The following is a 14316-nucleotide window of genomic DNA, read 5'->3' on the forward strand; positions in this document are numbered from 1 at the left end:
AAAGATATTGGAATTACAGACTCTCCTGTCAGAAGGAGCTCACTTAGATTCTAGGTTACTGTATTCGATTACCCTCATCTTGTATTTTCAGAGGCCGGTTCGCTACTTTAGCCCTTCTTGCAGTATAAGACCAGTGCAGCAGTAATTCAGCATTTGACAAGCACAGGGGTACGAAAGTATCAGATGAGCACACGGGTATGGAAGCTACAGAGCAGCTCTTGAAAGCAAAAAGCTGTGCTACGTGAGTGCAAGACTGCATAGATGGCTGGTAACCAAGGCAACGAGCAGTAAACATTAGAATTAATATCCCCCCTGTTCTTTAGAAAAGATGAGGATTTTTAAGAAGAGGTAAATTGTAACAGAGCAGCTCTTCTTCTTCTGGGCTGCTTTGTCGATAGGACGTGACTGTTGACGTCATGATGATTGACATCCGACTTCCCGTAGTTAGGCAGTGGTGAGTCAGCATGATTTTGCCAGTCATGTCCCATCAATAAAGCAGAGAGGAGAAGACGCTGCTCTGTCGATGTGATCAGAAGTCGCACTATCAATGGCAGGAGCAGTCTGTGACCCCACTGTGGTGGCAGTGATTGGTGCCACGTACAAGTCAGGATGTTAGCGACTACTCGCTGGTTAGTCCTTGGGCCCATAGTAAAAAAATTACACAGTCCTGGATATCCTGTATAAAAAAATAAACGGTTCCTTACCTACCCTCCCTGGGTCCGCACTGTGTTCCTGCTGCTGTCCCGGTCTCTACTGTTTGGTTGCAGCAGTGATGTCCCGTGGATAGCGCTGCAGCCAGTCACTGAAGTCAGCAGCTTGTGCTGTCTATATCGGTAGCGCCACTGATTGTCTTTTGGCTGCAGTGTTGATGTAGCCTTCATAGAGCTGCAGCCAAAGGCTGGGGCAGCAGTGGAGACCCAAGGAGGGGGAGTAAACCTACATAACTGCTATCCGAGCCCGCAGGGGGAAATGTTTTGAGATGGGACAATCATTCCTGCCTCACTCTGCAGCCAGCCCCGGGCGGCACAACACTGAGGCTATCTATAGAAGGCACACAAAGCAATATTTTTTAATGAAACCCAATAGAAAAAAAACCACTTTTTAGATAAAAAATGTATTACTTTAAATAAAAAAGTAAAAAATGTGGAAAATCCCTTTAATTGTGCCGAATGTCCCATATTTGTCCTAATGAAGGAGGCGGCTGCAGGATGTGAGTACAGCCGCTCCTGCACACAGGTTTCCAGGAGATGCGGTAACGCGGCGTCTCTGGCTCATAGTCCCGGCAGCAGCTTCTATGACGATGCTGAAGTTGGTTTCTTATTCGTTCAGTTTCTTATTCGGGCTGAAGTTGGTTTCTTATTCAGCAGTTTCTTATTCGGCTATTTTTTATTTTCTGTTTTTTTCAGGTTTTTGTATAAAAATAAACCATTCTGAGTATATAATAATATGCGGTCATGTGTCCTTTTGTGAATACACTTAAAAACAGATACAAAATTTAGAAGGCTGGCACAAAAATGGGCATCAAAGTGGGCACTGAGGTATGGTATTAAAGGTGTTAAATGGCTTTGTGCCACTGATCTGACACCTGACTTGCATACCTTGTGATGCCACACATCAAGTTCCTGTCAATCCAGCCTGGCACAAATGGGTTCTGGGCATCATAACTGGCATCAAAGTGGGCAGAGAACCAATTTTCACACATGCGAATAAGTAACAGCTATTTTTAAGGGGTTAAATGCCTTTGTGCCACTTATTAAACACCTGATTAACATACCTAATGATGCCCTACATGAAATGCATGTCAATACAGCCTGGCACAAATGGGTTCTGGGCATCAAAACTGGCATCAAAGTGGGCAAATCACCCATTTTCACAGATTTGAATAAGTAACAGCTATTTTTAAGGGGTTAAATGCCTTTGTGCCACTGATCTAACACCTGATTAACATACCTAATGATGCCCTACATGAAATGCATGTCAATACAGCCTGGCACAAATGGGTTCTGGGCATCAAAACTGGCATCAAAGTGGACAAATCACCCATTTTCACAGATTTGAATAAGTAACAGCTATTTTTAAGGGGTTAAATGCCTTTGTGCCACTGATCTAACACCTGATTAACATACCTAATGATGCCCTACATGAAATGCATGTCAATACAGCCTGGCACAAATGAGTTCTGGGCATCAAAACTGGCATCAAAGTGGACAAATCACCCATTTTCACAGATTTGAATAAGTAACAGCTATTTTTAAGGGGTTAAATGCCTTTGTGCCACTGATCTAACACCTGATTAACATACCTAATGATGCCCTACATGAAATGCATGTCAATACAGCCTGGTACAAATGGGTTCTGGGCATCAAAACTGGCATCAAAGTGGACAAATCACCCATTTTCACAGATTTGAATAAGTAACAGCTATTTTTAAGGGGTTAAATGCCTTTGTGCCACTAATCTAACACCTGATTTACATACCTACTGATGCCCCACATGAAATCCATGTCACTCCAGCCTGGCACAAATGGGTTCTGGGCATCAAAACTGGCATCAAAGTGGGCAAACAGCCCATTTTCACAGATTTGAATAAGTAACTGATGTTTTTAAGGGCTAAATGACTTTGGGCCACTGATGTCACTCCACCCTTACATCCCAATGGCTTTGTGGTCCATCGCCATTGGCATTATGCCACTTTTATTAGTGTTAAAATGTAGCAGCAATTTTTCATAAATAAGGAAATTTGCAAAACCTACTTTTTACAGACATACCCTTTTTAACGGTCTTTGAAGGGTTGAGATATTTGGAAAGCGGTAGAATTATACCTTTTTAACTGCACCACCTGTCAGGAAATAGGAAGAAGTTCTGATTACTTCAATTACCTATACAGAGCTCTCAGCTGCAGTTTCCTCTGCCTGCCTGCACAAGGATGGAATTCAAAGCCTCTCTTCCTCCCTCCCCCCTGCTATATGGCTGTAATGTAAGACCAGCATGCAAGCTCCACTGAGAAATTTTCATGGCTTTGTGCTGTGAAAGCCAGTCCTCTCTCTAAACCCCTCATCCCGCCTCCCGCCTGATACTATCTATAACTGGTACAGTTACTTTCAAACCACATGGGACTCTTTTGTTCTTGAAAATTTTTGTACAAGGACACAGATCAGGGATAGGGATATAAGGGTTACATATTTCGAATGTCCACCCGAGAAATTTATAACTCACTGAAATCGCTATTATCTACACCCAAAAAAATGCAAGGCACTGATTTGTCATTAAGCGGGTCAAATATCTAGGCCGTGTTTATACTTAAAAGAACCCCTATGACATGGTGAGCATCATGATCATTGTCGTTCGTCTCCGAGGTTCAGACAGCGAGTTATGTATAGAAATGGCTTGTCATAACTCAAAGAAAGGGGAGTATTCAGCCTCTGAGTGAGGTCACCACAGAGGGAGTGCCTTGGTTTTGGGCGCGGAGATAAGTGAGTTAGACATCAGTCTTCACTAGTCCTTTGTCTACGGTCCAACTGCGAGACCCATCTGTAATGCATCTTGATGTATGCCCATCCCCCACAGCACATGGTCTGCCATGAGATTATATGACATAATTTTTTTTCAACTTTAATCCCATTTTAGATGTAATTATACTGTACATACGATACTTGTCTACTTTTATAATATCTTTTTATAATTCTGTTAACACTGCCTACCTTTTTGGAGTTAAATATATAAAATTACTACCTTTGTTCCTCCTTGCTCTACAACGTACTGTCCTGTCCTCTGAAGTGAATTACTTTACTAATTTGGGTTGCCTCCTGACACATTATGAGTTAAAAAATCGGAGCTGGTGGCAGCGGATATGTCCTGTGTGTTTAGGAGACTTTGTGTCAGGACTCTGAACATTTTTTACCTTTGTGCACTACTGCCCTTTTCCAAGATGGCGTCTTTGGTCTCATGTGCACTGTGTCTTCCTGCTATAAAACTCCACCCCAGCCTTCAGTCTGTGCTAGAGTTTTGCTTTGCATCCAGCTCCTGATTACTCCCTGGCCTTGCACCTGCACCTGCTCCTGTGAACCTGAGTTGGAGATCCTGCCACTCTGCTCTGAGTTCCTGCTGCATACACCAGTGTTCAGTAATCCTCCTTCATCTGCTGCTCGTGTTACTTCCATCTGCATTTGCTGGACATGTAAGCTGTTTGCTGCTCTGCAAAACCTGAGACTATTAACCAGGCCTCCCTGGTTGAGCTAAGATATGATTTGAACTGCCTAATAGCATATCTATCTGTGTCTGGACTAAGTCAAGGATCTATTCGTGTAAAGTTTCCTCAAGAATAACTGTGCTTCATAGACTTTCTGTTTGTTTGCATCTACCTCTGAGGTTTCCTATTGACTGCTAAGCTGCGTTTATTATTTGCACCAAGTGTTGTGGACTTGAGATTCTCTCTGCACCTGCTTGAATCACCGTGTGATAATATAGACTTTACCACTTATAAAACTGTGTCCTGTTGTCTTGTTCCACGCAAAGAGTCTCCTGAGTTATCCCCTATAATTATTACAGCCAGACCTCATGTAGCTGGAGTGTGTCAGCAGTTCCTGAAAGATGAAGGCATTGAAGCTATGAACTGGCCCACCCTTTTCCCGAGACCTGAATCCGATTGATCACATCTGGGACATCATGTCTCTCACCATCCACCAATGTCACGTTGCACCAGACTGTCCAGGAGTTGGCGGATGATTTAGTACAGGTCTGGGAGGAGATCCCTCAGGAGACCATCCACCACCTCATCAGGAGCATGCCCAGGTGTTGTAGGGAGTTCATACAGGCACATGGAGGCCACACACACTACTGAGCATCATTTCCTTGTCATGAGGCATTTCCACAGAAGTTGGATCAGCCTTTAATTTGATTTTCGAGTTTGATTTAGAGCATCATTCCAAATCCAGACCTCCGTGGGACATTAGTTGTGATTTACGTAGATCATTTTTAGGTTTTATTGTTCTGAACACATTCCACTATGAAATGAATAAAGATTTACAACTGGAATATTTCATTCAGTGATATCTTGGATGTGGGATTTTAGTGATCCCTTTATTCTCTATTCTATCTATTGTAATCTAATCTGTCACTCTGTGATTAAAATGTACGCGGCTGATCATTTGCCGACTTTTACTCTATCTCTCTATCTAGAATACATATATGTTTTAAAGAATATTTTGTTTTAAAACTTTGTATAAATGATATAGAACATTTCTCTATGTAAAATCTCATGTTAAAATCGCATTGCAGTCTGAAGCCAATCGCAAAGCATTTGGATGTAAATCGGATGATAGGTGTGAAAACTGGGATTGTACTCACACAAAAAATGCATGACACTCACAAGACAGTGGTATTACACTCGACCGACTCTCGAAAATCAAAATGAGACCGATTTTTAATTCACTAGTGTGTGTATAGCCTTACTGTTTATGTAAAAGTGGTGTGAGATCAGTGGCCCAAGCTCATTTAACCCCTTAAAAACATCAGTTACTTATTCAAATCTGCGAAAATGGGCTGTTTGCCCACTTTGATGCCAGTTCTGGTGCCCAGAACCCATTTGGGCCAGGCAGAAGGGACCTGGGTTTGATGCAGGGCATCACTTTCTGTATATTTTAAGTGTCAGATCAGTGGCCCAAAGGCATTTAACCCCTTAAAAACATCAGTTACTTATTCAAATCTGTGAAAATGGGCAATTTGCCCCCTATGATGCCAGTTCTGATGCCCAGAACCCATTTGTGCCAGGCTGGATTGACATGCATTTAATGAGGGGCATCAGTAGGTATGTAAATCAGGTGTTAAATCAGTGGCACAAAGGCATTTAACCCCTTAAAAATAGCTGTTACTTAATCAAATCTGTGAAAATGGGCAATTTGCCCCCTATGATGCCAGTTCTGATGCCCAGAACCCATTTGTGCCAGGCTGGTGTGACATGGATTTCATGTGGGGCATCATTAGGTATGTTAATCAGGTGTTAGATCAGTGGCCCAAAGGCATTTAACCCCTTAAAAATAGCTGTTACTTATTCAAATCTGTGAAAATGTGCAATTTGCCCACTTTGATGCCAGTTCTGATGCCCAGAACCCATTTGTGCCAGGCTGGTGTGACATGGATTTCATGTGGGGCATCATTAGGTATGTTAATCAGGTGTTAGATCAGTGGCCCAAAGGCATTTAACCCCTTAAAAATAGCTGTTACTTATTCAAATCTGTGAAAATGTGCAATTTGCCCACTTTGATGCCAGTTCTGATGCCCAGAACCCATTTGTGCCAGGCTGGAGTGACATGGATTTCATGTGGGGCATCAGTAGGTATGTAAATCAGGTGTTAGATTAGTGGCACAAAGGCATTTAACCCCTTAAAAATAGCTGTTACTTATTCAAATCTGTGAAAATGGGTGATTTGCCCACTTTGATGCCAGTTTTGATGCCCAGAACCCATTTGTGCCAGGCTGAAGTGATTTGACTTTGATGTGGGGCATCACTAGGTATGTTAATCAGGTGTTAGATCAGTGGCACAAAGGCATTTAACCCCTTAAAAATAGCTGTTACTTATTCAAATCTCTGAAAATGGGCGATTTGCCCACTTTGATGCCAGTTTTAATGCCCAGAACCCATTTGTGCCAGGCTGTGTTGACATGCATTTCATGTAGGGCATCATTAGGTATGTTAATCAGGTGTTAGATCAGTGGCACAAAGGCATTTAACCCCTTAAAAATAGCTGTTACTTATTCAAATCTGTGAAAATGTGCAATTTTCCCACTTTGATGCCAGTTCTGATGCCCAGAACCCATTTGTGCCAGGCTAGAGTGACATGGATTTCATGTGGGGCATCAGTAGGTATGTAAATCAGGTGTTAGATTAGTGGCACAAAGGCATTTAACCCCTTAAAAATAGCTGTTACTTATTCAAATCTGTGAAAATGGGTGATTTGCCCACTTTGATGCCAGTTTTGATGCCCAGAACCCATTTGTGCCAGGCTGTATTGACATGCATTTCATGTAGGGCATCATTAGGTATGTTAATCAGGTGTTAGATCAGTGGCACAAAGGCATTTAACCCCTTAAAAATAGCTGTTACTTATTCAAATCTGTGAAAATGTGCAATTTGCCCACTTTGATGCCAGTTCTGATGCCCAGAACCCATTTGTGCCAGGCTGGAGTGACATGGATTTCATGTGGGGCATCAGTAGGTATGTAAATCAGGTGTTAGATTAGTGGCACAAAGGCATTTAACCCCTTAAAAATAGCTGTTACTTATTCAAATCTGTGAAAATGGGTGATTTGCCCACTTTAATGCCAGTTTTGATGCCCCGAACCGATTTGTGCCAGGCTGCAGTGACTTGGATTTCATGTGGGGCATCAGTAGTTATGTAAATCAGGTGTTAGATCAGTGGCACAAAGCTATTTAACCCCTTAAAAATAGCTGTTACTTATTCAAATCTGTGAAAATGGGCGATTTGCCCCCTTTGATGCCAGTTTTGATGCCCAGAACCCATTTGTGCCAGGCTGGATTGACTTGGATTTCATGTGTGGCATCAGTAGGTATGTAAATCAGGTGTTAGATCAGTGGCACAAAGGCATTTAACCCCTTAAAAATAGCTGTTACTTATTCGCATGTGTGAAAATTGGTTCTCTGCCCACTTTGATGCCAGTTCTGATGCCCAGAACCCATTTGTGCCAGGCTGGATTGACAGGAACTTGATGTGTGGCATCACAAGGTATGCAAGTCAGGTGTCAGATCAGTGGCACAAAGGCATTTAACACCTTTAATACCATACCTCAGTGCCCACTTTGATGCCCATTTTTGTGCCAGCCTTCTAAATTTTGCATCTGTTTTTAAGTGTATTCACAAAAGGACACATGACCGCATATTATTATATACTCAGAATGGTTTATTTTTATACAAAAACCTGAAAAAAACAGAAAATAAAAAATAGCCGAATAAGAAACTGCTGAATAAGAAACCAACTTCAGCATCGTGCTTCTATGTAGGAGAGAGAACGCAGACACAAACGTCTGACGTCACTCTGCTGCGCCACACGCGTCCTAATGAACTATGACCGCGGTTAGTGACGTCATCACCGTGCGCCAGGGAAACTTGTGCCGCGCATGCGCTTTTGCTTTACCAGGGCTGGGACGCTCCATGCTTGTGTGTGGTGGAGTGTAAGCGCGGTAGCCGAGCAGTGTTCGCTGTAGACAGGGTCCGAGGACTGCTCCACGGACCGACGAGCGGCGGTGACCGACTACGGGTAACAGTTCAGGGTTTATCGTCTCCTCTGACACTTCTCCATACAGAAGAGTCGCAGCTTCTGTCTGGATACACAGCTGCTTCTCATGGCGGATGTCGGTGCCTGTCTATCAGTGGATATTACTTTTCCACAGCAGAAAATCCACGCCCTGCCTTAGAACCCGCTGCAGACAATCACTGTACAGTGCAACTAACGCTCTGCTAACTATCCTCCAGTGTGAACCAGCCTTACAGTGCTATCTGGTGGCTATAGGCAACCTCGACGGTTTGATAAACTTCCCACCTGTTCTTCAGTGCTGATCCTTTCTATCTACAACTCTGAATAATGGTCTAATAGGACAAACGATACAAAAGTGCTGGATACGGCCGTGATCACTGCAGCTGGGGCTTCCATCACAAATACGGGCAATATACTGCACAGACTAGCTCTGCGCGAGGCAGAGGCCTTATAACTCATGGGGTCCGTCATGTAGTAAAGGAGTCGGGGGCTGCCTTTAGGAGAATTTTTATTTTTTTTTTACTTAAATGCTGGCGTTTGGAGCTAATCATTTGTGTACTTATTGTAGATTTCATTACAACTTTGCACATTTTGGCTTTTACAGGCTTTTTTCCCTGCACATGTGGGTTGTGGTCAAGAGCAGCTCAGGTAAAGACAGATAAGAGTCACAAACTCCCTGTCAGTGTGTAAGGCCTTCACCCGTCCTGATGTTTCCATTATGTGGGCGCCAGATACCCGAATAGAATGCAGAACAGAAATGACAGATGTTTAGGTGTTAAAGCTGTGCAGAGATATAGATAGATATGGGGTAAATAGATGATATCTGTGAGATAGCATTAGTGCCTTGCTTGTGGAACTTACTGTACATCAATTTAACCAAATAAATGAAAAAAACGACGTGGGGTCCCATCCATTTTTTTTTTTTAATCAGCAAAGATACAACAGACAGCTGAGAGCAGATATTACCAGACTAGGAAGGTCTATTGTTATTACGCCCTTCCCAGCCTAAAAATAGCAGCCCGCAGCCACCTCAGAAGTGGAACATCACATTGGATGTGCAAATTCTGGTGCTTCACCTTGGCTCTTCCATATTGCATTGGGGCAGTGGCAATCGGGCCAGGGGTTGGTGTCAGCTGTGAATTCTCGAAAAACAAACCCAGTAATTAAAAAAAAAAAAAAAAAAAAAAAAGGAAATACTTTAATAAAATAAACACCCCCCACACTTTACCTGGTTCATTAGTTTATTTAAAAAAAACAAAAAACCCTCCCATACAGGTCCGATGTAGTCCGCAAATGGAAACCTGAAAAACATAAAAAGAAAGCGATGAACACAAGACCCTGTCACTAGTTCACCAATTTATTGTAAAAAATAAAAATTCCAACGTAGTCCAAAGTGTGAGCCAGATTCGGAGATCGTCGTGGGAAGCGCTGAAGTACGTGAGACCTGCGTGGGAACCTTTTTTTCCTAATAAATTGGTGAACAAGGGACAGTGTCTTGTTTCCATTTCTCTCTTTTTTTTTTTTTTTTTTTATAAACCAGGGAAAAGTGTTGGGGAGTGTTTATTAAAATAAAGGGTTTTTTTTTTTTTTTTTTTTTTTTTTTTTACTGTGTTAGTAATGGGGGTGACTGATAGGCACCTCCCTTCCTAACCCCTGGGCTTGATGTCAGCTGTGTTTTTTTGACAATTCACAGTTGTCATCAATCCCAAGTCTCATTACCCCAGTTGCCTCTGCACCAGGGCAATTGAGAAGAGTGAAGGCAAAGTGATAGAATTGATGCATTTAATATGATGTGCTAATTCTGGGGTGGCTGTGAGCTTGCATTTTTATGCTGGGAAGGGCCCAATATCCAGGGACCTTCCCAGCCTGATAGTATCGCGGTCTGCTTTACCTTTGCTGGTTATCAAAAAAATAGGAGGGGGGACCCCACATCGTTTTTTTTTTTTCATTTATTTATTAGGTTAATACATGTACACTAAACTGCATATGCATGGCACTGATTATATATCTATCTCTGCACATTTAACATCTACACATCTGTAATTTCTATTCTACAGTCAATTCCATTATGAGTCACAGGGATGTCACACTCATGTCATCTATGTGCACATGTACGGGACGTATTGTCATTTGTGCTGCCGGAAAAAAAGGACATGTCTACTTGTGGGTCACACGGACAAGTGCGCAGCCCTATTGATGATAATGGGTGTGCCTCTGTACCTGTGAAAAATGATACCATACGTACTGAAAACACAGACATGTGAAGAGGGGATTATAGAGGGCTTACTGATGGATTCTCAGTTAACTCACTGTGCACTCAGCAATAGCCAGTGCAACACGTAGAGACTTTAGAAGGCAGACACGGTGCAAAATCTTTCATTAAGCCCAACTGCAGTGGAGACACAAAAAGGATCTGACAGAATTGCCAACTGGCAGGGGGATATATATATAGACACACACACACACACACACACACACACACACACACACACACACACACACACACACACACACACACACACACACACACACACACACACACACACACACACACACACACTTTTCTGTATTTCCATGACTATGAAAATTGTACATTCACACTGAAGGCATCAAAACTATGAATTAACACATGTGGAATTATATACTTAACAAAAAAGTGTGAAACAACTGAAATTATGTCTTATATTCTAGGTTCTTCAAAGTAGCCACCTTTTGCTTTGATGACTGCTTTGCACACTCTTGGCATTCTCTTGATGAGCTTCACCGGGAATGGTTTTCACTTCACAGGTGTGCCCTGTCAGGTTTAATAAGTGGGATTTCTTGCCTTATAAATGGGGTTGGGATCATCAGTTGTGTTGTGCAGAAGTCTGGTGGATGCACAGCTGATAGTCCTACTGAATAGACTGTTAGGGTATGTGTCCACGTTCAGGATTGCATCAGGATTTGGTCAGGATTTTACATCAGTATTTGTAAGCCAAAACCAGGAGTGGAACAATTAGAGGAAAAGTATAATAGAAACATATGCATCACTTCTGCATTTATCACCCACTCCTGGTTTGGGCTTACAAATACTGATGGAAAATCCTGACCAAATCCTGATGCAATCCTGAACGTGGACACATAGCCGAAAACAAAAAGACCTTTTGGACAGTATAAATGTGAACACCGGTGACCGTAGGCCTACATATCCCGGCCACCACAGGCATTAGCCATGGAAACACTCCACACAAGTTTTTTAACAAAAAAGAAGAAAAATCGGAGTGACAAAATCCACCAAAGTATGATAAAATTCAGAAAAGTTTATTTATATATATATATAAACAATTACATATATGGCACTGTAAAATCATGTGTATCACCATAAAACACAGGACATCAGCTATATTGAAGCAAAACTCAGATGCAGCACCACGTGCGGACCGACCAGACACCAAGGCAAAAAAACTAAAATATCAATAAAGTGCTCGTGCAATGAATAAGAATTCATTAAGGGTAGTTACCATAGATAGCCAAGAGAGGTAACACAAAGTCAAAAAGTGACCACTAGTGCCAGAATTACTAACAATACCCTCTCATGGCATACATAACAATGTGAGGCTAAGTGATTATTTCTTACCCATATCTCGTCAGGTCGGCCGCACGTGTACCCCTACGCGCGTTTCGCGTGGGCTTCGTCAGGGGGGGCTGTGATGGTGTGACTCGTCAGGTCGGCCGCACGTGTACCCCTATGTGGACACATAGCCGTAGAATTTGTATTATGGCAAGAAAAAAGCAGCTAAGTAAAGAAAAACGAGTGGCCATCATTACTTTAACCCCTTTCTGACCTCGGACGGGATAGTACGTCTGAGGTCAGAACCCCCGCTTTGATGCGGGCTCCGGCGGTGAGCCCGCATCAAAGCCGGGACATTTCAGCTGTTTTGAACAGCTGACGTGCCCGCAGTAGAGGCGAGTGAAATCGCGATTCACCCGCCGCTATTAACTAGTTAAATGCCGCTGTCAAACGCTGACAGCGGCATTTAACCGGCGCTTCCGGCTGGGCGGCCGGAAATGAGCGCATCGCTGACCCCCGTCACATGATCGGGGGTCAGCGATGCTTCTGCATTGTAACCATAGAGGTCCTTGAGACCTCTATGGTTACTGATCGCCGGTAGCTGTGAGCGCCACCCTGTGGTCGGCGCTCATGGCACACCTGCATTTCTGCTGCATAGCAGCGATCTGATGATCGCTGCTATGTAGCAGAGGTGATCGAGTTGTGCCAGCTTCTAGCCTCCTATGGAGGCTATTGAAGCATGGCAAAAGTAAAAAAAAATGTGAAAAAAAGAATAAATAAGTTTAAATCACCCCCCTTTCGCCCCATCTAAAATAAATCAATAAAAAAATCAAACCTACACATATTTGGTATCGCCGCGTTCAGAATCGCCCGATCCATCAATAAAAAAAGCATTAACCTGATCGCTAAACAGCATAGCGAGAAAAAAAATTCGAAACTCCAGAATTACGTTTTTTTGGTCGCCGCGACATTGCATTAAAATTCCTTAACGGGCGATCAAAAGAACGTATCTGCACTGAAATGGTATAATTAAAAACGCCAGCGCAGCACGCAAAAAATAAGCCCTCAACCGACCCCAGATCATGAAAAATGGAGACTTTACGGGTATCGGAAAATAGCGCAATTTTTTTTTATTTTATTTTTTTAAGCAAAGTTTGGAATTTTTTTTCACCACTTAGATAAAAAATAACCTTGTCATGTTCGGTGTCTATGAATTCGTAATGACCTGGAGAATCATAACGGCAGGTCAGTTTTAGCATTTAGTGAACCTAGCAAAAAAGCCAATCAAAAAACAAGTGTGGGATTGCACTTTTTTTTGCAATTTCACCGCACTTGGAATTTTTTTCCCATTTTCTAGTACACGACATGCTAAAACCAATGATGTCGTTCAAAAGTACAACTTGTTTTGCAAAAAATAAGCCCTCACATGGCCATATTAACGGAAAAATAAAAAAGTTATGGCTCTGGGAAGGAGGTGAGCGAAAAAAAGAACACGGAAAAACGGAAAATCCAAAGGTCATGAAGGGGTTAAGAAATGAAGGTCAGTCAGTCCGAAAAATTGGGCAAACTTTGAAAGTGTCCCCAAGTGCAGTGGCAAAAACCATCAAGCGCTACAAAGAAACTGGCTCACATGAGGACCGCCCCAGGAAAGGAAGACCAAGAGTCACCTCTGCTTCTGAGGATAAGTTTATCCGAGTCATCAGCCTCAGAAATCGCAGGTTAACAGCAGCTCAGATTAGAGACCAGATCAATACCACACACAGTTCTAGCAGCAGACACATCTTTACAACAACTGTTAAGAGGAGACTTTGTGTAGCAGGCCTTCATGGTAAAATAGCTGCTAGGAAACCACTGCTAAGGACAGGCAACAAGCAGAAGAGACTTGTTTGGGCTAAAGAACACAAGGAATGGACATTAGACCAGTGGAAATCTGTGCTTTGGTCTGATGAGTTCAAATTTGAGATCTTTGGTTCCAACCACCGTGTCTTTGTGCGACGCAGAAACAGTGAACGGATGGACTCTACATGCCTGGTGCCCACCGTGAAGCATGGAGGAGGAGGTGTGATGGTGTGGGGGTGCTTTGCTGGTGACACTGTTGGGGATTTATTCAAAATTGAAGACATACTGAACCAGCATGGCTACCACAGCATCTTGCAGCGGCATGCTGTCCCATCCGGTTTGCGTTTAGTTGGACCATCATTTATTTTTCAACAGGACAAGGACCCCAAACACACCTCCAGGCTGTGTAAGGGCTATTTGACCAAGAAGGAGAGTGATGGGGTGCTACGCTAGATAACCTGGCCTCCACAGTCACCAGACCTGAACCCAATCGAGATGGTTTGGGGTGAGCTGGACCGCAGAGTGAAGGCAAGAGGGCCAACAAGTGCTAAGCATCTCTGGGGACTCCTTCAAGATTGTTGCAAGACCATTCCCGGTGACTACCTCTTGAAGCTCATCAAGCGAATGCCACGAGTGTGCAAAGCAGTCATCAAAGCA

The 14316-nt window shown here is 42.9% G+C and overlaps 1 protein-coding gene across 2 annotated transcripts in view; it reads left to right on the forward strand.

Annotated features, from left to right (window-relative positions):
* The first annotated feature begins 8117 nt into the window (after window positions 1-8117).
* The window catches only part of NOL12 (nucleolar protein 12), a 36217-nt gene continuing 30018 nt past the window's right edge, over window positions 8118-14316 (forward strand). Inside the window, exons 1-2 of one of the 2 annotated variants that reach the window (XM_077278204.1) lie at window positions 8119-8273; window positions 8875-8918. The gene's annotated coding sequence lies outside the window, so the exon portion shown is untranslated. Of the gene's footprint in view, window positions 8274-8874; window positions 8919-14316 lie in introns of both variants that reach the window. The other variant, XM_077278205.1, reaches the window with a different exon arrangement.

Source organism: Ranitomeya variabilis, chromosome 8 (genome assembly GCF_051348905.1).
Source record: "Ranitomeya variabilis isolate aRanVar5 chromosome 8, aRanVar5.hap1, whole genome shotgun sequence".
In the NCBI taxonomy this organism is placed as follows: Eukaryota; Metazoa; Chordata; class Amphibia; order Anura; family Dendrobatidae; genus Ranitomeya; species Ranitomeya variabilis.